At 36.6% G+C, this 22,702-nt stretch overlaps 1 long non-coding RNA gene across 1 annotated transcript in view; it reads left to right on the forward strand.

Annotated features, from left to right (window-relative positions):
- LOC123329968 overlaps positions 1-21,752 on the forward strand; it is a 152,984-nt gene extending 131,232 nt beyond the window's left edge. Inside the window, exons 2-3 of the long non-coding RNA XR_006545612.1 lie at positions 11,295-11,355; positions 21,698-21,752. This is a non-coding gene — a long non-coding RNA (uncharacterized LOC123329968). The remainder of the gene's footprint in view (positions 1-11,294; positions 11,356-21,697) is intronic.
- Positions 21,753-22,702: the final 950 nt, after the last annotated feature.

A 22,702-nucleotide genomic window follows, 5' to 3' on the forward strand; every position in this document is an offset into this window, starting at 1 on the left:
CACACACACATTTTTAAGATATTCAAGGGTTTCAAAAATATTTGAATAAATATTTTCAATTTAAGCTGTAATCATTGGTTATAAACACCAAGAGCCCTATTTTAGTCTGGGAAGTAGACCATACCTGCCATTACAAAGTTTTTATACAAGTAGAAACTAATTATTTTAGAATGTGACCTTCTGTAGTTTACCTGGAAATACTAATTCCTTCTCCTATTAGTCATTATTCTCTATCTTGCTTCTTTTGAACTTGTTTCCTGCCTCAAAATTCAAATTAACCTTGTCTTTGTGTTCATTTCAACTTAACAGTTTTTCTTTTCCCATTTGACTTGATTTGAAGCTTTGGAGCCTGGTTTAGATTTATCTCTGAGTAAGACCACTGTCCCTTGGTCTATACAAAAATGCTAATTGGAATTGTTGTACTGCCATTAGCCCCATCTGTCACACTGACCTGATAAATCTGGTTTCCAGATTTGGATGAACCCTGATAGCTCATCCTGCTGCAGCCCATGCATTAAGATGAGTTTACATCAGTCTTTGCACACATTGCATATGCAGATATGTGTACACATCACCACAGATTAAAGTGGAACTTTGCCAAATGTCACACTGTGACTGTTTACTCACGATTCCTTTCTGGTCCTAATACGGATCTGAAAAGTAAGGGTGTATACTTTCATCAGAATTAATGATGAATAAAACAATGTTAATCTTTAAAGGATTATACAATCACCAGTTTAGCATGTTGGTAAACTATTACTATTTTGGAAATGAGATAATCTATTTGTTTTTGTTTCTCCCCCATGGAAATTCATCACCATCCAGACTACATATAGAATGTAGACTGTCATATTCGACCATAGTTCAGTTTGAACAAAGTATTCTACAAGTGAAAATCAATGTTGTATCATAAAATCTTAGGTAGGAAGGGGGTTAGATATAATAATTTGCAGATAAAGAATCAGAGTCCATGGGAGATTAGCTAACTTTGTCACAATTAATCACATAATAAGTGTTGAATCATTGTCTCAAATTTGGTCCTTGTTAATCCCTAGTCTGGAAGGCTTTCTCTAGTGTGCTCATTCAAGTGGAAGAGATGAATAATGTATCTTGTTTTCTGTGATTATGAAAGGTGAGTAGCATATTTTTATAGGGAACACAAAGTCTAAATTTAAGGGCTTGTTTTTGTTGTTGTTGTTTGAGTTGGACTTGTTTTGTTTTTAAATATTTAGTGTTTACATAGTGCAAACTATGTATAAGTAAATGCCAGCAACATAATGTGAGCTTTAATTTTAAAGTGACTGTAATAACAACCCAGTCATCTCCTAAAAAATTTCCTTTTTTTTTTTTTGGTTTTTGAAAAAAATATTGCTCACCAGATAGATACATGATGAAACAATAATTTAGTAACTGTTTCAACAGAAGAATAGAATTAACTAATTTGAAAATATTTGAGGAGACTGTTCCTGGAATTGAATGGGCTCCTAAGGCTTGGCCAGGTCCTTAATTGAACCTTCAAGAAGTTCATGCAACAAGTGGTTTCACCCAGAATGTCCAGCTGCCTAATGATAACTAGAGAAGTAAACCACCTGTGGCACAGGGCCTCACACATCTGTCACCCCGCAGTACTACATCTGAAATTCATTTCGGAAAGGTTCCCCCTTTTGGTGTCCCTTACTTCCCGATGGAAGCTTACCCAACTTGTTGGCATTTACTCTGGAGCTGAATTTCTCTCCAAAGTTTACTTCCCTTAACTCTGGGTTTTGTTTAGGTCTGATTCACTAGTTTGTACACAATGACAGCTTCTTCATGGAGGCATGTATCCAGATGGAACCCATTTTCCAGACATTCTCATTGACCTGGAATTCAAAGAACAGACATCACCCCCACCAAAAAAACACATGCCCCCCTGAGCCTGCACCACCTTTCCTGTGCTCTCATAGTCAGCTGCTTTGGCTGAGGTTCCTGAGATGAGTCCCAATAAACAGAACCTATCCAGGGGCACAGAATCTGGCCAACACATGGGGCATGCTTCCATCTCACATGAAAACTATTATACTTAGGGCTTTTTTCTCTTCTCTTCTTTCCAGGACGTTCTCTCTCTTTTCAGACCAACTGTATCTTCTCTTTCATACTTATGTTACAATAGAATCTATGATATTTATAGACAGAGGGACCAACACAGAAACATTAATATAAAGGGAGGGCACTACTTCCGACCAAAATCTCACCACTCTCAGTTACTTTGAGAGAGAGGGAAAAAACACACCCAAGGAAACATGAGTATTAATTGAAGACTTTAAATATGCTAGTTTCTGGGTCTAGTGCTATATACATATTTTATCTAACATCATCTTTCTGTTGGCTGTTACTCACTTTCCTATTACATAGAGTTAATTCAGCTTGAAAGTAGAAGTGTTAGTCACTCAGGTGTGTCCAACTCTATGTGACTGCATGGAGTATATATAGTCCACCAGGTCATCTGTCCACGGTAATTCCCAGGCAAGAATATTGGAATGGGTTGCCATTCCCTTCTCCAGGAAATCTTCCTGACTCAGGGATTGAACTCAGGTCTCCCACATTGCAGGCAGATTCTTTACCAACTGAGCCACCAGAGAAGCTTGAGAAAGTTTAAAAAGAATTTCTTTACCAAATGTTGTTTATATACAAATGTGCTTGTTGAGTATAATTATGACTTCCATTGCTTTATCATGCGTATTGTCATTCCTCCATTACAGAAAAATAACCCTTATCCATTCTCGGTGTTCTCCCTGTATAAAAACAATCACAGTTAAGTTTGCTCAGATATATATTTAACAAAATAGTTACTCATTGTCTGTATGTTTCACATTATACCTCCTTATCCCAGTGCTAAAGTGCTTCTTCCAGTTTACTCTGAGCTGTAATTTCTGGGGATAGTGAAATAAGATGTGCATCTCCAGCTAAATGTTTGCTATCCAAAGAGTTTAATATTTTTGGTTGGCCTCTTTAAAACTTTAAAAAAAATGATGTGTAAGATTGCACAGTGATTCAAACATTTGGAACTGTTCCAAATCCAGGTGAACTTCAATCACTTTCTCCTTAATCCAAAACAGATGATTACATTGGCACATGTGGAATATGAGGTATAGTTTAGTGCAAAAGAGCTAAAAGGGCTACACAAATCATTATGATTTAAAACATGAAATTCTAACAGTATTTTACATATCATTCTCTATTTCAATATGAAAAATTATTGTAATACATTATTTTAAAAATGAAGACCACCAGAACATTAAAAAAAAAAAAAAACTAAATCCATCCTTCTTGGGTCTGTTTACCTGGCAGTCAAGGAAAGACTGACAATGAAGAAGTTATTTAAAGAAAATCAAAGATTTTTATGTACCAGAAATGGGAAGGGAATTTCATGGTTATGCTAACTCATCACTGAAAGCCAGTTCTCTAGATAATATGAAATGTGTCCATCATACATATACACTAAGTTAAAATCCCCAGTTTTCATTGATTAGAAAAGTGTCTTCAGTCACATCCAGTAAGGGGATGGCAAACTGAGTCATTTGAATTTCATGGTCCTTGATAAGCTTCAGATGACTAAGCAATTATGAGAAATAGTGTATCTGGGCTTTATAGCTTCTATATGAATATGGCTGTCAGCAGAAAATATGTCTTTCATAATAGGCATTTTTATCCTTTAACATCTTGAGATATTCAAAATACTATTAATGATATATATCAAGAAGATTATAAAATGATTAAAAATACAAAATAGTGAATTTTCCAATGTAATGTATTACAAAGAAAAACTTAATTCCACAATATATTATTTTTATTACTATTACCAGTGTTGGTGCCTTGCTAATTATTGTTACTAATCTTATAAATTTGGCAAAGGAAATGGCAATGCACTCCAGTATTCTTGCCTGGAGAATCCCATGGGACAAAGGAGCCTGGTGGGCTCAGTCCATGGGGTCGCAAAGAGTCAGACACGACTGAGTGACTAACACACAATCTTATAAGTGAAAACACATAGAATTCCACTCTTGTTCTAAAGAGTGGTAATCTTTTATTTTTTTTTTCAAGTTCTAAATCTAAAAGACATCAGAGAAGAAATTGTGCCATCTCTTTGCATTCTTCCTGGAGTGGGATAATAGTTTAAAAATTGAACCTTATAAGATATTGATGGCTTATAGAAGATAAATATGTCAGAACTATACTCTCAAATGCTGGTAAAAATTAATACTGAAAGTATATATATAGTTTTTTAGTTATTACTTAAGAGGGTCTTCTTCATGAGCATCTACTGAGTACTCTGTTCCTATAATATTTACTTCTTTTAAAACACATTTTCTTCTCTATAATAATTTTCTCCACACCAATTTATTGGCTAACATTCTCAAGGCTTAATGTTGATCAGCTCAAGTTGCAGATTTACAACTTACAAGTGACTTACTTCACAAAATGGAACCCTCCAATGTAAAATATAATAGTAATATTGAATGATTATCTCCCACTTACAAGTAATAACCTAATAAAGATATAATGATATTAAAATGATATATGATACTCTTTCTTGAATTCTAGCTTTCATTAAGCTAATGATGTGCTATTATTTTAAACTTATTATTTAAATTATAAATAGTATTTTAAATTTATTCAGACACTCTGCCAACAGTAGCTTTTCTTCTCTGTGTATATCAAAACAACTCTTTATGCCATTATTCTCTTTAGTTTTACTAAATGAAAAACAAAATGCTTTATGAGTGTGGTGGAGGAAGATTGTGGAGTAGAAGGACATGCGCTCATCTCCTCCTGTGAGAACTTCAAAATTACAACTAGCTGCTGAACAACTGTCTACAGGAGAATGTTGGATCCCACCAAAAAAAGATACCCTACATCTAAGGGCAAAGGAGAAGCCCCAGCAAGACGGTAGGAAGGGCGAAATCAGGATTAGAATCAAACCCCATACCTGCCAGAGACACTTGAAGGGCTCAAACAGACCTTGCATGCACCAGGTCCCAGAGACTCCACAGAGACTGAGCCAGGACTGTGTGTGAGTGTCTCCTGTGGAGGTACAGTTCAGCAGTGGCCTGCCTTGGGGGCAGGGCTCTGGGTGCAGCAGGCTTGGGTATGGCGTCAGCCTTCCTGGCGGAGGTCACCATTAACCCCTCCATAGAGGCACCAGTGTAAGTAAGTGTAAGTGTAGGGGGACTTACACAGGTTGGGGAAACAGTCTCTTGGAGGGCACAAACAAAACTTTCTGCGCACCAAGACCCAGGAGAAAGGAGCTGTAACCCGCAAAAGAGACTGACCTGGACTTGACCATGAGTGCCCAGGAATCTCTGGCAGAGGTGTGAGTTCGCAGTGGCCTGCTGCAGAGTCCCAGACACGCAGTGTAGCACTGCATGCCTGGGACCTTTTGAAAGAGGTCACCGTTTTCCTCATTACCTCCATCATAGTTTGGCCTCAGGTCAAATGACAAGGAAGGAACACAGCCCACCCATCTACAGAAAGTTGGATTAAAGATTTACTGAGCATGGCCACGCTCATCAGAACAAGACCCAGTTTCCCCCTCAGTCAGTCTCTCCCATCAAGAAGCTTCCATAAGCTTCTTACACTTATCCATCAGAGGGCCAAAGAATGAAAATCACAGAAAATTAACCAAACTCATGATGTGGTCCACTGCCTTGTCTAACCCAAAGAAACCATGAGCCATGCCATGGAGGGCCACTCAAGATGGACAGGTCATGGTGGAGAGTTCTGACAAAACATGGTCCACTGGAGAAGGGAATGGCAAACCACTTCTGTATTCATGCCTTGAGAAACCCATGAACAGTCAGTTCAGTCGCTCAGTCGGGTCTGACTCTTTGCAACCCCATGGACTATAGCATGCCAGGCCTCCCTGTCCATCAACAACTCCCAGAGTTTACTCAAACTCATGTCCATTGAGTCAGTGATACCATCCAACCATCTCATCCTCTGTGGTCCCCTACTCCTCCCGCCTTCAATCTTTCCCAACATCAGGGTCTTTTCCAATGAGTCAGATGTTCACATCAGGTTGCCAAGTATTGGAGTTTCAGCTTCAGCATCAGTCCTTCCAATGAATAATCAGGACTGATTTCCTTTAGGGTGGACTGGTTGGATCTCCTTGAAGTCCAAGGGACTCTCAAGAGTCTTCTCAAATACCAAAGTTCAAAAGCATCAATTCTTTGGTGCACAGCTTTCTTTATAGTACAGTATATATTCTCACATACAGTACAGTATGTGAGTATGTACAGTATATAGTACAGTATATATATACAGTATATATTCTCACATCCATACATGACCACTGGAAAAACCATAGCCTTGACTAGACGGACTTTTGTTGGCAAAGTATTATCTCTGCTTTTTAATATGCTGTCTAGGTTAGTGATAACTTTTCTTCCAAGGAGCAAATATCTTTTAATTTCATGGCTGTGGTCACCATCTGCGATGATTTTGGAGTCCCTCAAAATAAAGTCTGTTTATTCTATTTCCCTATCTATTTGTCATGAAGTGATGGAACCAGATGCCATGATCTTAGTTCTCTCATCTTAGTTTCCATGAACAGTATGAAAAGGCAAAAAGATAGGACACTGAAAGATGAAATCCCGACGTCGATGGGTGCCCAATAGGCTACTTGAGATCAGTGGAGAAATAACTCCAGAAAGAAAGAAGAGAGCCAAAGCAAAAACAACACCCAGTTGTGGATGTGACTGGTGATGGAAGTAAAATCAGATGCTGTAAAGAACAACATTGCATAGGAACCTGGAATATTAAGGCTAAGAATCAAAGCAAATTGCAAGTGGTCAAACAGGAGATGGCAAGAGTGAACATTGACATTTTAGGAATCAGTGAACTAAAATGGACTGGAATGGGCAAATTTAACTCAGATGACCATTATACATACCACTGTGGGCAAGAACCCCCTAGAAAAAATGGAGTAGCCATCACAGTCAAAAAAAGAGTCCAATACGCAGTACTTGGATGCAATCTCAAAAATGACAGAGAGATCTCTTCATTTAAAAGTTAAACCATTCAATACTTCAGTAATCCAAGTCTATGCCCCACCAGTAATGCTTAAGAAGCTGAAGTTGGATGGTTCTATGAAGACCTACAAGACCTTCTAGAACTAACACCCAAAAAAGATATCCTTTACATTATAGGGGACTGGAATGCAAAAATAGGAAGTCAAGAGATACCTGGAGTAAAAGGAAAATTTGGCCTTGGAGTACAAAATGAAGCAGCTCCAAGGCTAACAGTTTTGCCAAGAGAATGCACTGGTCATAGCAAACACCCTCTGCCAAGAACACAAGCAAGGACTCTATACATGGACATCACCAGATGGTCAATACCAAAATCAGATTGATTATATTCTTTGCAGCCAAAGATGGAAGGAGAAGCTCTCTACAGTCAACAAAAACAAGACCGGGAGCTGAAAGTGGCTCAGATCATGAACTCCTTATTGCCAAATTCAGAATTAAATTGAAGAAAGTAGGGGAAACTACTAGACCATTCAGGTATGACCAAAATCAAATCCCTTACGATTATACAGTAGAAGTGACAAATAGATACAAGGGATTAGATTTGATAGACAGAATGCCTGAAGAACTATGGGTGGAGGTTCATGACATTGTACAGGAGGCAGTGATCAAGAACACCCCCAAGAAAAAGAAAGGCAAAATGGTTGTCTGAAGAGGCCTTACAAAGAGCTGAGAAAAGAAGAGAAGCTAAAGGCAAAGGAGAAAAGGAAAGATACACCCATTTGAATGCAGAGTTCCAAAGAATAGCAAGGAGAGATAAGAAAACCTCCTTCAGTGATCAATGAAGAGAAATAGAGGGAAACAGTAGAATGGAAAGATTAGAGATCTCATCAAGAAAATTAAATATACCAAGGGAACATTTCATGCAAAGATGGGCACAATAAAGGACAGACTAACAGAAGCAAAAGATATTAAAAAGAGGTGGCAAGAATACACAGAAGAATTGTACAAAAAAGATCTTCATGACTCAGATAATCACGATGGTGTGATCACTCATGTAGAACCAGACATTCTGGAATGACAGGTCAATTGGGCCGTAGGAAGCATCACTACAAACAAAGCTAGTAGAGGTGATGGAATTCCAGTTGAGCTATTCCAAATCCTGAAAGATGATGCTGTGAAAGTGCTGCACTCAATCTGCCAGCAAATTTGGAAAACTCAGCAGTGGCCACAGGACTGGAAAAGTTCAGTTTTCATTCCAATCCCAAAGAAAGGCAATGCCAAAGAAGGCTCAAACTACTGCACAATTGCACTCAACTCACACGCTAGCAAAGTAATGCTCACAATTTTCCAAGCCAGGCTTCAACAGTACGTGAACTGTGAACTTCCAGATGTTCAAGCTGGAAAAAGGCAGTAGAAAGAAATGCAGAGCGACCAGAGATCAAATTGCCACCATCTGCAGGATCATTGAAAAAACATGAGAGTTCAGTAAAAATATCCACTTCTGCTTTATTGACTATGCCAAAGCCTTTGACTGTGTGGATCACAACAAACTGTGGAAAATTCTGAAAGAGATGGGAATACTAGACTACCTGACCTGCCTCCTGAGAAATCTGTATGCAGGTCAAGAAACAACAGTTAGAACTGGACATGGCAAAACAGAATTGTTCCAAATCAGGAAAGGAGTACATCAAGGCTGTATACTGTCACCCTGCTTATTTAACCTATATGCGGATCACACCATGGGAAATGCCAGGCTGGATGAAGCACAAGCTGGAATCAAGATTGCTGGGAGAAATATCAATAACCTCAGATATGAAGATGACCCCTCCCTTATGCCAGAAAGTGAAGAGGAACTAAAGAGCCTCTTGATGAAACTGAAAGAGGACAATGAAAAAGTTGGCTTAAAGCTCAACATTCAGAAAACTAAGATCATGACATTTGGTCCCATCATTTCATGGCAAATAGATGGGGATATAATGAAAACCATGGCAGACTTTATTTTTTTGGCCTCCAAAATCACTGTAGATGGTGACTATAGCCATGAAATTAAAAGACAGTTGCTCCTTGAAAGAAAAGCTATGACCAACCTAGACAACATATTAAAAAGCAGACATATTACTTTGCCAACAAAAGTCCATTTTGTCAAAGCTATGGTTTTTCCAATAGTCATGTATGGATTTGAGTTGGAGTATAATGAAATCTGAGTGCTGATGAATCGATGCTTTTGGATTGTGGTGTGGGAAAAGACTCTTGAGAGTCCCTTGGGCTTTAAGGAGATCCAACCAGTCCATCCTAAAGGGAATCAGCCCTGAATATTCATTGGAAGGACTGATGCTGAAGCTGAAACTCCAATACTTTGGCCACCTGATGCGAAGAGCTGACTCATTTGAAAAGATCCTGATGCTGGGAAAGATTGAAGGTGGGAAGACAAGCAGACGACAGAGGATGAGATGGTTGGATGGCATCACCTACTCAACGGACATGAGTCTGAGTAAGCTCCGGGAGTTGGTGATGGACAGGGAGGTCTGGCATGCTGCAGTTCATGGGTTCAGAAAGAGTTGGACATGACTGACTGACTGAACTGAACTGAAATTAAAATGACATAAACTGCCTACATTTTCTTCTAGGACTTTTATGGTTTAGGGTCTACACTTAAGTCTGTAATCCATTTTGAGCTTATTTTTGTATATGATATAAGACAGTGGTCTAGTTTCATTTTTTGGTCCAGTTTTCCCAATACTATTTAATGAAGATATTATCTCTTCCTAATTGTATATTCTTGCCTACTTTGTCACAGATGAATTGACCAAAATGTGTGAGTTTATTTCTGGGCTCTCTGTTCTATACCATCCATCTATGTGTCTCTTTGTGAGCCAGTACCATCCTGTTTTGATTCTATGATTTTAAGTATTTTATATATGAAGCCCTAAGCTGCCATATTAGTTTCTAACTATAGTTTCCCCTTTACAATTTTGTCCAAACTACTCTTTTTACATATGGGTTTCGTACACTGCGGGGCTTCCCTTATAGCTCAGCTGATAAAGAATCTGCCTATAGTGCAGGAGACCCCGGTTCTATTCCTGGGTTGGGAAGATCCCCTGGAGAAGGGAAAGGCTGTCCACTCCAGTATTCTGGCCTGGAGAATTCCATGGACTACAGTCCATGGGGTCACAAAGAGTCGGACACGACTGAGCGACTTTCACTTTCACTTAGTACACTGAAATATTTTCTAGTCTGTTCCTCTCCCTCTGAAGGTGTAATGCGCAGAAGAGAATACAATATTTGAATGTGTTCTGACAAGTGAAGAGGACAAGAATATCATCTTTCCTCTTCTCTGAAATGTAATTCTACCATATAACATGCAGCTTATTCATATTAAGTTTATTATAAACTAAAATCCCTGTGTAGTTATTAAATCAACATCTGCTCATATGTCTATCATTTTCTACTAAGATTTGGAGTGTTTAAACCAAAATTCAGTTTTACCTTGTAACATTTGTTCCATTGCCCCAGGCTATCAAACATCTTGAGATGCATAGTATTTCTCCTTTAAGTCCATCTACAATGTTGTTTTTATTAAATACCTTAATAAATGCTTTAAAGAAGCCAGATATACCATAAGTTCTGCATTTGATATCCTATAAATTTTTAAAATCTACCCATATTGAGGGCTGATTTTTACTACTCATCATTTCTTCCTGTGGGATTTAGTGAAATGACTCTTTAATAGTTCACTATTGATAAAGTAAACATTTAGATTACAGTTGTGTAGAATGGCTTGTCTTAATCATCCAGAATGTCTACTTGGCCATTCTTCTCCTTATAGTTAATGCTTCTTCAAGGTTTTCTAGAAATCCTAATAATTGAAAAATTGTTCTTGAAAAACCATTGTCTTAAAACTTCTTCCCTTTAATTAAAACATATTTTTGAAAAGTAAGCATAGTAATAACACTAATAGTTTTAAAGCACAATATATTTAAAGAAAACATTTTTATACATGTAATTTATTTTTTCTCTATTTTGAAACTTTATGTAAATACTTGCCTTCATTCCTTCTTATTTAACCCCAAATGGAAATGATTCCTGTTTTAGGAAAAACACTACAGTATTTATCTATTTTTTTTCATCTAACTATAAATCTGTTTCTTGGAAACAAAAGCATTTGTGATTTTCTACCTTCTTTTTTTACAGAAGACACTTGCAGGAAAACATTACTAGGTGAAATAAAATTACTACACTTTGTCTTCCTGTTCTAACATCTTTTTTTCCTCCATACTTCTTTCCACACAGGGTTAACAAGAAGAGATTATAGAATAACAGTCAGCTTCTGTGATGATGTTTGCAAAGAACAGTGAGTTTTTTTTTCCTATTTTGCTATTTTTAAATGATAAACTTTTCTTCTATCAGATGTATTCTTCTTGTTAGAAATTTTCTACATTCCTTGTTACATATCTGTTTATGCTGCTGCTACTGCTAAGTTGCTTCAGTCGTGTCCGACTCTGTGTGACCCCATAGACGGCAGCCCACCAGGCTCCCCTGTCCCTGGGATTCTCCAGGCAAGAACACTGGAGTGGGTTGCCATTTCCTTCTCCAAACCTGCAAAATTTACATCTGTTTGCTTCTGACATAACTGTGTTCTCAAGGAAGTTAATTTTTGCCAAAATGACATCCATAGACCACTTCATAGAACATAAATCTTTTTACCAGGGAACAAACTCAAATCTGGCTTAATTTCCTCTGTTCTATACTGTTTAAAAAAGCTAATGGGAATATTTAAAGATTTGCTTGATTTGAACGCCAAATGTGTATTTGTGTAGGATACACATGGGCTTCCTTGGTAGCTCAGCTGGTAAAGAATCCGCCTGTAATGCAGGAGGATAAAGGATAAAGTGAAGTTGCTCAGTCGTGTCCAACTCTTTGAAACTTGGTGGACTGTAGCCTACCAGGATCCTCGGTTCATGGGATTCTCCAGGTGAGAATAGTGGAGTGGGTTACCATTTCCTTCTCTAGGGGATCTTCCCAACCCAGGGATAGAATGTGGGTCTCCTGCATTGCAGGCAGATCCTTTAACCTCTGAGCCACCAGGGAAGCATAATGCAGGAGACTCCAGTTCAATTCTTGGGTTGGGAAAAATAGGCTATCCACTCCAGTATTCTTGGGATTCCCTGGTGGCTCGGCTAGTCAAGAATCTGCCTGCAATGCTAGAGATCTGGTTTCAATCCCTGGATTAGGAAGATCCCCTGGAGAAAGGAATAGCTACCCACTCCAGTATTCTGGCCTGGAGAATTCCATGGACAGAAGAACCTGGCAGGCTATAGTTCATGGGGTTATAAAGAGTCTGACACAACTGAGTGACTTTCACTTTCATGATATACATATTACCTACCTAACACCTGTTCCCTATCTAAGCAATTATGAGATATTAGGTAAAACAGATCTATAGCCACTGGGGTTCATCAATAGCCTCTATTGCCAATATAGAGCTTTTTAGCTTTTATTTTTACTGGGTACCTCTGTGCATCAAAACTTAGTAAAATATCCCAAATGACTTCACTTGCCAGACCCCACTTGCATTTTGACACCCTCCTCCCAAATTAGAACACACTTTTTAAAATCAATTCTCAAGCACCTTTGCAGTAACACCCCTCTTGTTTTCTTATCTACTTCACTTACCATTAGTATTCAAATATATTTTCCAATAATATTTCTAACTATTGACTCTTCTCTAACACCAAAAAGAAAAAAATAAAACCAAAATCCCAAATGGTATTGCTAAGACAAAACTAAGTTCCCCTGGAGAAGGGAATGGCCACACTCCAGTATTCTTGCCTGGAGAATCCCTTGGGCAGAGGAGCCTTGCATGCTACAGTCCATAGGGTCGCAAAGGGTCCGACAAGATTTAAGCAACTTATCACACTAGGCAAAACTAACTTTATTAGGTTTGCTAACTATTACTTTGACAGATATTCATATTTATTTTCTTATGTGAGAAATTTTTGAGTTCATGTTAGGTGAGGAAATGATTGTAATTGTGCAGAGTTTATACTGCAGTAGCTTCAAATTGGTGGTCAGAGTGAGACAAGATATTTTCTGAAGCAAACAGCTAAATTATTTTCACTTGGTTGCAGCACTGGACAAAATCCTATGGACAGAAACTATATCCAGCCTCATTATTGCTTAATATACTAGGTTGGTTTCAATTCTCAGTATGTCCGCTCCCAAAGCCATTTTAATGTCTATTTATTTTTTTGATGTGTTCTTTTCCATACATACAGTCATCTTTCCTAATCTGTGCAGAGCGGGAAGGATTCATTGGTTTCAGGACCCCTGTGGATAACAGAATTCAAGCAGACAGTCAAGTCCCTTATATAAACTAGCATATAACTGATTCATGTGCTCTCAAATACTTTAAAGCATCTCTAGATTGCCAGTAATACTAATACAATGTAAATATTATGTGAATAGTTGTGAACACAATGTCAATGCTATGCAGACAGCTGCCAGAGCATAGCAAATTTAAGTTTTGCTTTTTGGAACTTTTTGAAAATTTGTTTTGGACATTTTCAATCCACAGTTGGTTGAATCCTCAGATGTGAAGCCTTCAGATATGGAGGTCTGACTGTATAAATATAAATTCTTATCCTTGAATTTAGCCTCTATCAATGCCATTGCTTTATTTATAGTTTCATATTCAGAACCCATAGTTTATAGTGGTATATGGTATGTATTCAATTCAATATTCCGTTGAATAAATCACATCTGAAATTTATAATAGAAGATATTTTATTTACTTGCTATAGAATGAATGGCATAAGAATTAAAAGCATGTGCTAAAAATAATTTAAATATTTTTTAAAAATTAACTGTTTTCTTTAGGATTATATTTAACTTGTAAAATTAACTTATTAAGTAAGTCAGTAAGATGGAGACCTTATTTCAGTGTATATGTGTATAACAAAGAAATGACCTAGAATACATTTGACTGGGAGTAGGGGATGTTCAAAGGTGACTTTCCTGAGTAAGTGAAATATGTGAGCTGCAACTTCAAATATGAATGGAGCTTACCTGGGCAATGTGAAAATACACTGTAGACAAAAGGACAATAAATGTAATTTACATTGTAAGTTGAGTCATATCATGATAGACAAATCAAAGAAACCCACTGTTACTAGAGATAAAGAACAAAGGAGAGATGGATTTAAAATGACGCTGAAGAGGTGGGCAGTGGTCAAGCCATGCAAGGTTTTGAAGGTCATGTTAAAGAATTGTCAGCCTTTATCCTAAAAGCAGTTGTGAACCCATGGGCTATGTTATAAACAGGGGAGTGTTTTGAGAAATTTATTCAGGCTGCTCTGTGGAGAATGGATTTGTCAGGAGTGATGATCAATATAGGATGGACACTTGGAATCTATTTAGGTGATCAAGATTAAATGATGGTAATTGATTTAGGTAGTGACAATAGTAATGGAGAGAAGTAAATAGATTTGAGAAATATTTTAAGAGTAAAATAGGTAAAAGGGGACAACAGAGGATGAGATGGTTGGATGGCATCACCGATTCGATGGACATGAGTTTGAGCAAGCTCTGGGAGTTGGTGATGGACAGGGAAGCCTGGCGTGCTGCAGTCCATGGGGTCACAAAGAGTTGGACACGACTGAGCAACTGAACTGAACTGAAAATAGGTAGAAATTTCTATCAGTATGGCATACAAAGGGAAGGAGACATCAAAGATTTGTGGAACTGCATGATTGTTGATTTCTTTACCTGAGCATAAAAACAGTGGGTCAGATTGGTTTTGGGTAATTATCCCAAACTTAGTCTTGCACACATTATACCTGGGCAAATGTACAAGCAGAAATGACAAAGAAGAAGTGTTTATTTATATAATTGGTGTTTCTGCTAAATTCTGGTCCAGGTATATATTTGTCAGTAGTGACTCTGTATTTGTTGTTGTTTAAGTCACTAAGTCATGTCCATCTCTCTGTGACCCCGTGGACTGCAGCACTCCAGGCTTCCCTTCCCTGCCCTTCACTATCTCTGGAGTTTGCTCAAATTCATGTCCATTGAGTTAGTGATGTTATCTAACCATCTCATCCTCTGCCACGCTCTTCCTCTTTTGCATTCAATATTCCTCAGCATCAAGATCTTTTCAAATGAGTCTGCTATGACTTTGTATTTGTGGTGGTTGTTCAGTCACTCAGTAGTATCTGACTCTGCAGCCCTGTCCTTCACCATCTCCCAGAGCTTGCTCAAACTCATATGCATTGAGTCAGTTATGCCATCTAATCATCTAGTCCTCTGTTATCCCTTTCTCCTCCTACCTTCAATCTGTCCCAGCAATAGGGTCTTTTCTAATGAGTCTTTGACTTTTATATGACTTTGTATAACAAATTATAAATGTGAGTAAAATCACCAAAGTAAAAATAAATAATAAAAATAACCATATAGAACTTCTAATCTTAAGGACCAGAGAAGTTTGAGCTAGCAAAAGAGGCATAGAAGGAGACCCAGAAATGTAGAGAAAAAAACCAGGAGAACGTTATGTCCTGGAAGACAGAAAAAAAAAAAAAGTCTGCATTATGAAAGTTGCTGAAAGTTAACTATGTTGAGTGAGAACTGAAATGCAATTAGATTTAGAAATATGGAAGTCATTGGTGACCTCTGCTCTTAATAAACCAACCTTAAATTTGATCATCATTGAAAAAGAGAAATGTAGATACATGTCATTAGACATTTGTTGAAACCCACAGGACTTACAATACTTAGAATGATCCCTAATGTAAACTATGGATGTTGGTTGATAATATGTTGAAAAAGGTTCATGGGCTGTAACAAATGTAACAATCCAAGGTATGATCTTGATAGTATAAGAGACTGTTCAATAAATGGTTAGAGAATATATGGAACTGTTTTTCCACTTAATTTTTCTGTGAACAAACTGCTTTAAATACCAAGTCTATTTTTAACAAAATTTATTACAAAATACACATTTACAACAAATATAAATATTTATCTGATAGTTCTTACAGTTAAAACCCATCAGAAAAATTACTTTTTTAACTCAACATTTCCCAAGTGTATTTTACTACTAGACTCATTTTAATATAACATCGCTTTATATCTCTTGGGACTCAGATTCTCTGTAATGTTTTCTGTGAAATATTGGGTTTGACTATAACAGTGGTAAAGAAAATATATGGAAATCTTCTGTGTATTTTACTCTATGTCTTAAATTTCACATTTTATGTGATTAAAAAGTGATAGAAAATACTTTTTAAACAGACATAAAAATAATTTGACATAAAGAAAGGAACAACAATAAATCAAAAGTAGAACATACTCCTATTTTGACTCAATGTCATTAGTCTTACTGGTAAAACAAGCGTCTGTAGTTCTCCTATGGAGCTGAGAGAGTTTGATTCTGCTTTTCTCTAACCCACCCCAACACACAGACCCACAATTACCATATTGAATATAATCACTATTTCAGATCTTTGTCAGAATCTATTGTGCTTCTCTGGTGGACCTGCCTGACTTTATAGAAACTTGCTTCCTTTTTGTAATTCTCTGCTGACATGTGCCTGCTTCTTTTGACTTTACCTCCTGCCACTCAGTCTCAGCTTAGTCTGAATCCCTGGCACTTCAATCACCCTGTCCATTTGGTCTTTGTTTTCTGTTTCTTCCCACTCTATTTGGAAATCTTGCTGATGACCTCAGACTATGCACTTGGATTTTACGCCCTGTTTGCTCCTTTCCTGTTGCCACGGGAGTCATTAGACTTGGAGCACGTCATCTCTCTCTGGAGTTACAGTATCTGTTTTCTAACCTCCTGGGTTTGGGTCTGTGCCTGCCAGACATTCACTGTCTTCAAGGTCATTCCAGTTGGACTCTTGATCTTGGCTTTCACTGGTCTGCCCCAGCTGGCTCTGTGACAGTTTCCAATAGTTAGCAGATATGAAGGAAGGCCTTCCTTTCCTGTTATAGCTTTTGGTAAGTCAAATATAACACTTCCTACAAACTCACAGGACCTTGTTCAATGCAGTTCTGTACTGTTTTCAAATGAGCACTTTCTCAGTTAGGTCTTCTTGTAACATCTATTTCTCCTCACCACACTCTCTATTCTTCTTCCTTACTGTATTTTCTCCACTGCATATACTATATAATATACTTACTCATTTAACATGTTGTCTCCCTCCTCCTCCTGGGACATGAACGTCATTAATACAGGGCTTTTTCTGTTTTTCTCACTGATAGGTCTCTCAGTCTGGAAGAGTACATGATTCATAGTAAGACACTCAATAAATATATAATATATAAATGGATACATGAATGAAAATGAGTGAACTCTTGGTAGGACAGACAAATTGGGAGTAATAAAACTGCAACTAATAATTTCCATTTCCAGTAGGTACACTAAGACTGGCCCACTGTGGTATTCTCTAAATAGTTGGGAATTTGCACTCTTGGCATTCATGTCTGCAATAATCTCACTGTTTACTAGCAGGGAAATCAAAGTTAAGTTTACCTTACACAATCTTAAAAGCAAAATGAATAGCTTTTTAAAAGTACAGATTTCAATAAACTTACTGACACTTAAAAGGCAGGCATGGCTTACTCTTTCCATTAGTTATTTTATGAGACAGAAATCACATTGCTCAGTGATTCCTAACCTTAAATTGCTTTAAAAAGGGCAATGCATTTTTCATCATTCATCTATTTTATGCCTTTTGTAACTAAAATGTGTTTTATTCTCATTGAAAATTTAAAGTTTGGAATCTCCCAGTTGAGAGGAATGACCATACATTTGCATTTATATTGGATGTTGGAATGGTAAGTAATGGTGAAATGAAAGCATTAGTAGCTCAGTCATGTCCAGCTCTTTGCAACCCCATGAACTGTAGCCTAACAGGCTCCTATGTCCATGGGAATCTCCAGGCAAGAATACTGGAGTGGGTAGCCATTTCCTTCTCCACGGGATCTTCCTGACCCAGGGATCAAACCTGAGTTTTCTGCATTACAGGCAGATTCTTTATTACATCTGAGCTACCAGGAAAGCTAAAAATATGTTTTATTCTCAGTGAAATTTTAAAATTTGGAATCTCCCAGTTGAGAAGAGTGATCGTTTCTCCTCCTACTGTATGATAATTGGATTGTTTTCACTTTTTGGCTATTAGAGATAAACTATGAGCGTTCATGCCCAAGTTTTTGTGTGATTATAAGTTTTCAGTTCTTTGGGATTGTTGCAAATAGCAATATTGCCGGATCATGTGATAATTTTATGTTTTGTTTTTTCTGTATTTTCTGTATTGGCTATGCCATTTTACATTCTACAGCAATACATAAGTGATCTAGTTTCTCTGCAATGTCACCGATATGTATTATTGTCATTATTTAGCCTTTGTGATAGGCATGTACAGAGAGCTCATAGTGGCTTCAATTTACATTTGCAAATAAATAATAAAGCTGACCATTTCCTGTATTTATTTGACATCCATATATCCTCCTCATTGAAATGAAAAGTTTGTGCCTTTTACTCATTTTGTAAAGAGGTTGCTTATTTATTTTTACTGTTTAGTTTTAAGAGTTCTTTATGTATTCTAGAAACTAGTCCTTGGTCTAATACGGAGTTTGAAAATATTTTCTCCCAGTAGGTAACTTGTTTTATCATGCTCTTAACAAGGTCTTTTGCAAAACAAAAGTCTTAAATTCTGACAAAGTCTGATTTATCAATATTCCCTTTTATGGGTTGTGCTTTTTGTGTCAAGTTTAAGAGCACTTTGCTTAGCTTCATATATTGAAATTTTTCTTTACATTTTTTCCTAAAATATTTATAGTTCTGTGTTTTAAGTCTACAAACCATTTTGGGTTAAATTTAATGTAAAATGTGAGATTTAGCTCAAGGTCTTTTTCTGTTTTTGATTGTTTTTGATCTGAATGTGAAAATGAAAATCGCTCAGTACTGTCCAACTCTTTGCAACCCTGTGGACTATACAGTCCATGGAATTCTCCAGGCCAGAATACAGGAATGGGTAGCCTTTCCCTTCTCCAGGGGATCATCCCAACCCAGGGATCAAACCCAGGTCTCCCACATTGCAGGCAGATTCTCTACCAGCTGCACCACCACAGAAGTCCAAGAAACCTGGAGTGGGTAGCCTATCTTTTCTCCAGAAGATCTTCCCAATCTAGGAATCCAACGGGGGTCTCCTGCAATGCAGGCAGATTCTTTACCAACTGAGCTGTCAGGAAAGTCCATTTTTGATCTATGGATATCTAATTGCAACATCATCACATGTTGAAAAGGCTGTCTTTCTTCCATTGAAAGCCTTTTACATCTCTGTCAAGTTATCAGTTGGAAATATTTTTGTGGGCCTGATTTTGAGTTACATATATTTTTTGTCATTAACCTTTGTGTTCTCTCTTCCACAGTAACAGACTAAAATGACTGATGTAGCCACCTGATATAAAGGAAGAATGGTTCCTCCTCCCTCATTCTTCTTTAAAAGATTGTTTGAGCTGCTCTAGGACTTGTGGTTTTCCATGTATTAATACATGTTAGAAGAAATTTGTCTATGTCTAAAAGAATCCTTGTTGAGATATTGATAAGAATTATAGTCATCCTTGATATCAATTTAAGAATCGATATCTTTAGTATATTTAGTCTTCCAATCCACGAACATAACATCAGTTTATTTAGATCTACTTTGATACCTTTATAAGCATTTTATATTTGGCAGCATACAGATTCTGTACATGCTTTGTTAACTTCCTAGGTATTTTTTTTATTTGTAGCAATTTTAATGATGTTGTGAATCTTTTTTTTTTGGTTCCACACATGCAGTGTTACTATATAAAAACATTTATTTTATTTTTTGCATTGATCTTGTATTTGTCACTGTCACTTGGGATTTTCTATGTAGACAGTCATGTCATTCTAAAACAGTGAACATTTTCTTCCTTTTAATCTGTGATTTTTTCTTGCCTTTTTGCAGTGGTTAGAATGTCTAGTAGCATCTTGAATAGGATAACAAGAACAGATTTTATTGCTTTGTTCCTGATCTTTGTCTTTCACCATTAATCTGGTGTTAGCTCTGATGATTTTGTAGATGGTATGTCAAATTGAGATAGTTCTTTATTAAACTTGCTAAAATTTTAATTTTTTCATTAATAGATGTTATATTTATGATTTTTTTTTTTCCTTTTTACCCTGTTGTTTTGTTTGTTGGTGGTGGGTTGTTTCCCCCCCCCCCCCTCCCCCCTGGCTGCACTATGTAGCTTGTGGGATCCTAGTTCCCTGACCAGGGATTGAGCCTAGGCCATCAGGGGTGAAAGAATGGAGTTCTAACCATTGGATCATTAGGGAATTCTCTTTACCCTGTTAATATGATAGGTTGCATTATATGATTTTCTAATATTGAGCCAGGCTTCCATAATAGAAGTAAGTCCTATTTTCTTGTTGTGTATAATTATTTTTATACATTGTTTGTTTTGATTTTTTCATATTTTTCTTAATTTTTGTGTCTAAATTCATGCAGATATTAGTCCATAGTTGTCTTCATTTTTTACTGCCTTTCTCTAGTTTTATTATCATGATAACACTAACCCAATAAAAACTAGTTAAGCAGTGTTCCTTTCTCTTCTATTTTCTAGAAGAGATTAAAAAAATTGACACTTTTCCAGTGAATGGTAAATTATGTACTGAAATAGAATTTGGTATTCAGTTTGGTATTATTGCACTTTTAAAATTACAAATTCAATTTCTTTAGTAATTACAAAACAACTCAGGTTATTTCCTCTTGGTTGAGTTTTGGTAATTTGTATTAAGATGTATTTATGAACATATAATTGTTTAAAGTATCCTGTATGATTTTTCCAGTGGTTGTAAAATCTGTAGTGATATCCCATTTCATTCCTCATATTTAATTTTTTTTAATGTCTAGGAATATTTTAATATATGTGCTGGTTATTTATTTATTTATTTTTACAGAGCATACCCTGGTTTATAAAAACAGGCACTATTTAAAAAATGTCCTTTTAATATGGTTTGTCAAAATAAGTACCAAACCCAGGAGCAGGTATTACACTGTGTTAAATGCTTCTGGCTCCCTTTCATACAGTTCAGTCCCTTCTCCAGATATTAACTTATTGAAGAGATCAGGCCTGATATTCCACAGACTGCCCTATATTTGTTATTTGTCTCATTGCATCTGTATGATGATGTCTAGTTTGTTTATTCCCTGTTCCTCCTGATGATCTGATATTAAACTTTGACGTGAATACATCATGGATGTTATCTGTTACACATATATATCTGACTTACTATTGGATTACAATGAAAGCAATCTAATTCTTTCCTTGTGTATGCTTTCCGTTTGCAAAGTTATGTGTATAGTTCTATGTTGGTATTATAAAATTATCTGGCCCCTCCTAAACCAATTTATTAAAATTGCTGATCCTTACTCAAATCAATAATTTCATTTGGATGTTTTTATTCGTTTCAGTTAGTTGCTTTGTTTCTTTCTATTTGTGTATATTTAAACAGGGAGAAATCTGCTTGGGTCAGGCTTCTACCACATAGAAAGTAAACACAAGATTGGCAATTTCAATTATCAGGTCTAAACTTGAATTTTAACTTGATGGGCATGTCATTCCTCACATTTGTGATTTGTATCATCTGTCTTTTTTTCTCTTAACAGTTTTGTTAGTGTGTGCTAAGTCGCTTCAGTCATGTCTGACCCTTTATGACCCTATAAACTGTAGCCTGCCAGGCTCCTCTGTCCATGGGATTCTGCAGGCAAGAATACTGGAGTGGGTTGCCATTTCCTCCTCCAGGGGACCTTCCCCATCCAAGTATCAAACCCACATCTCTTATATCTTCTGCATTAGCAGGTGAGTTCTTTACCACTAGCGCCATGTGGGAAGTCCCAGTTTTGTTAGAGGCATGCTATTTTTAAGTTTCTTTTTTTTTTTTTTTTACTTTTATTTATGTTTTAATTTTTTAAAATATAAATTTATTTATTTTAATTGGAGGCTAATTGCTTTACAATATTACATTGGTTTTGCCATACATCAACATGAATCCGCCACTAGTGTACACGTGTTCCCCATCCTGAACCCCGCTCCCACCTCCCTCCCTGTACAATCCCTCTGGGTCATCCCAGTGCACCAGCCCCAAGCATCCTGTATCATGCATTGAACCTGGACTGGCGATTCATTTCATATATGATATTGTTTCTTAAAAAACTAACTTCTGGTTTCATTAATTCTTCTTTACCGTTTCCCTTTTTTCAATTTCATTTTATCCTGCTTTTATTTGTATTACTATTGTCCTTCCTTCTCCTTACTTTGGGTTTTTTTTTGCTCTTGTTGATCTAATTTAGTGTCAGGGATTAAGATTGTTATGTTAAGTTTAAAAATAAAATAAAATTAAAAAAAAAAAAAAAAACAAAAAACAGAAAAAAGATTACTGATTAGAAACTTTTTCTAATGAAAGCATTTAGTGCTAAATATTTCCCTCTTATTACTGCTCTAGTTGCATCCACACATTTTTGGTATAAAATATTTTAACTTTCATTTAGACCTATGTATATATTTCTATGTATTTTGAGATATAATCTTTGATGTATGGGTTGTTTAGTAGCATGTTGTTTACATTCCAAGTGTTTAGTATCTTTTCTATCATTTATCCTGTTTCCTTATAT

This window comes from Bubalus bubalis, chromosome 17 (genome assembly GCF_019923935.1).
Source record: "Bubalus bubalis isolate 160015118507 breed Murrah chromosome 17, NDDB_SH_1, whole genome shotgun sequence".
Lineage (NCBI taxonomy): Eukaryota > Metazoa > Chordata > Mammalia > Artiodactyla > Bovidae > Bubalus > Bubalus bubalis.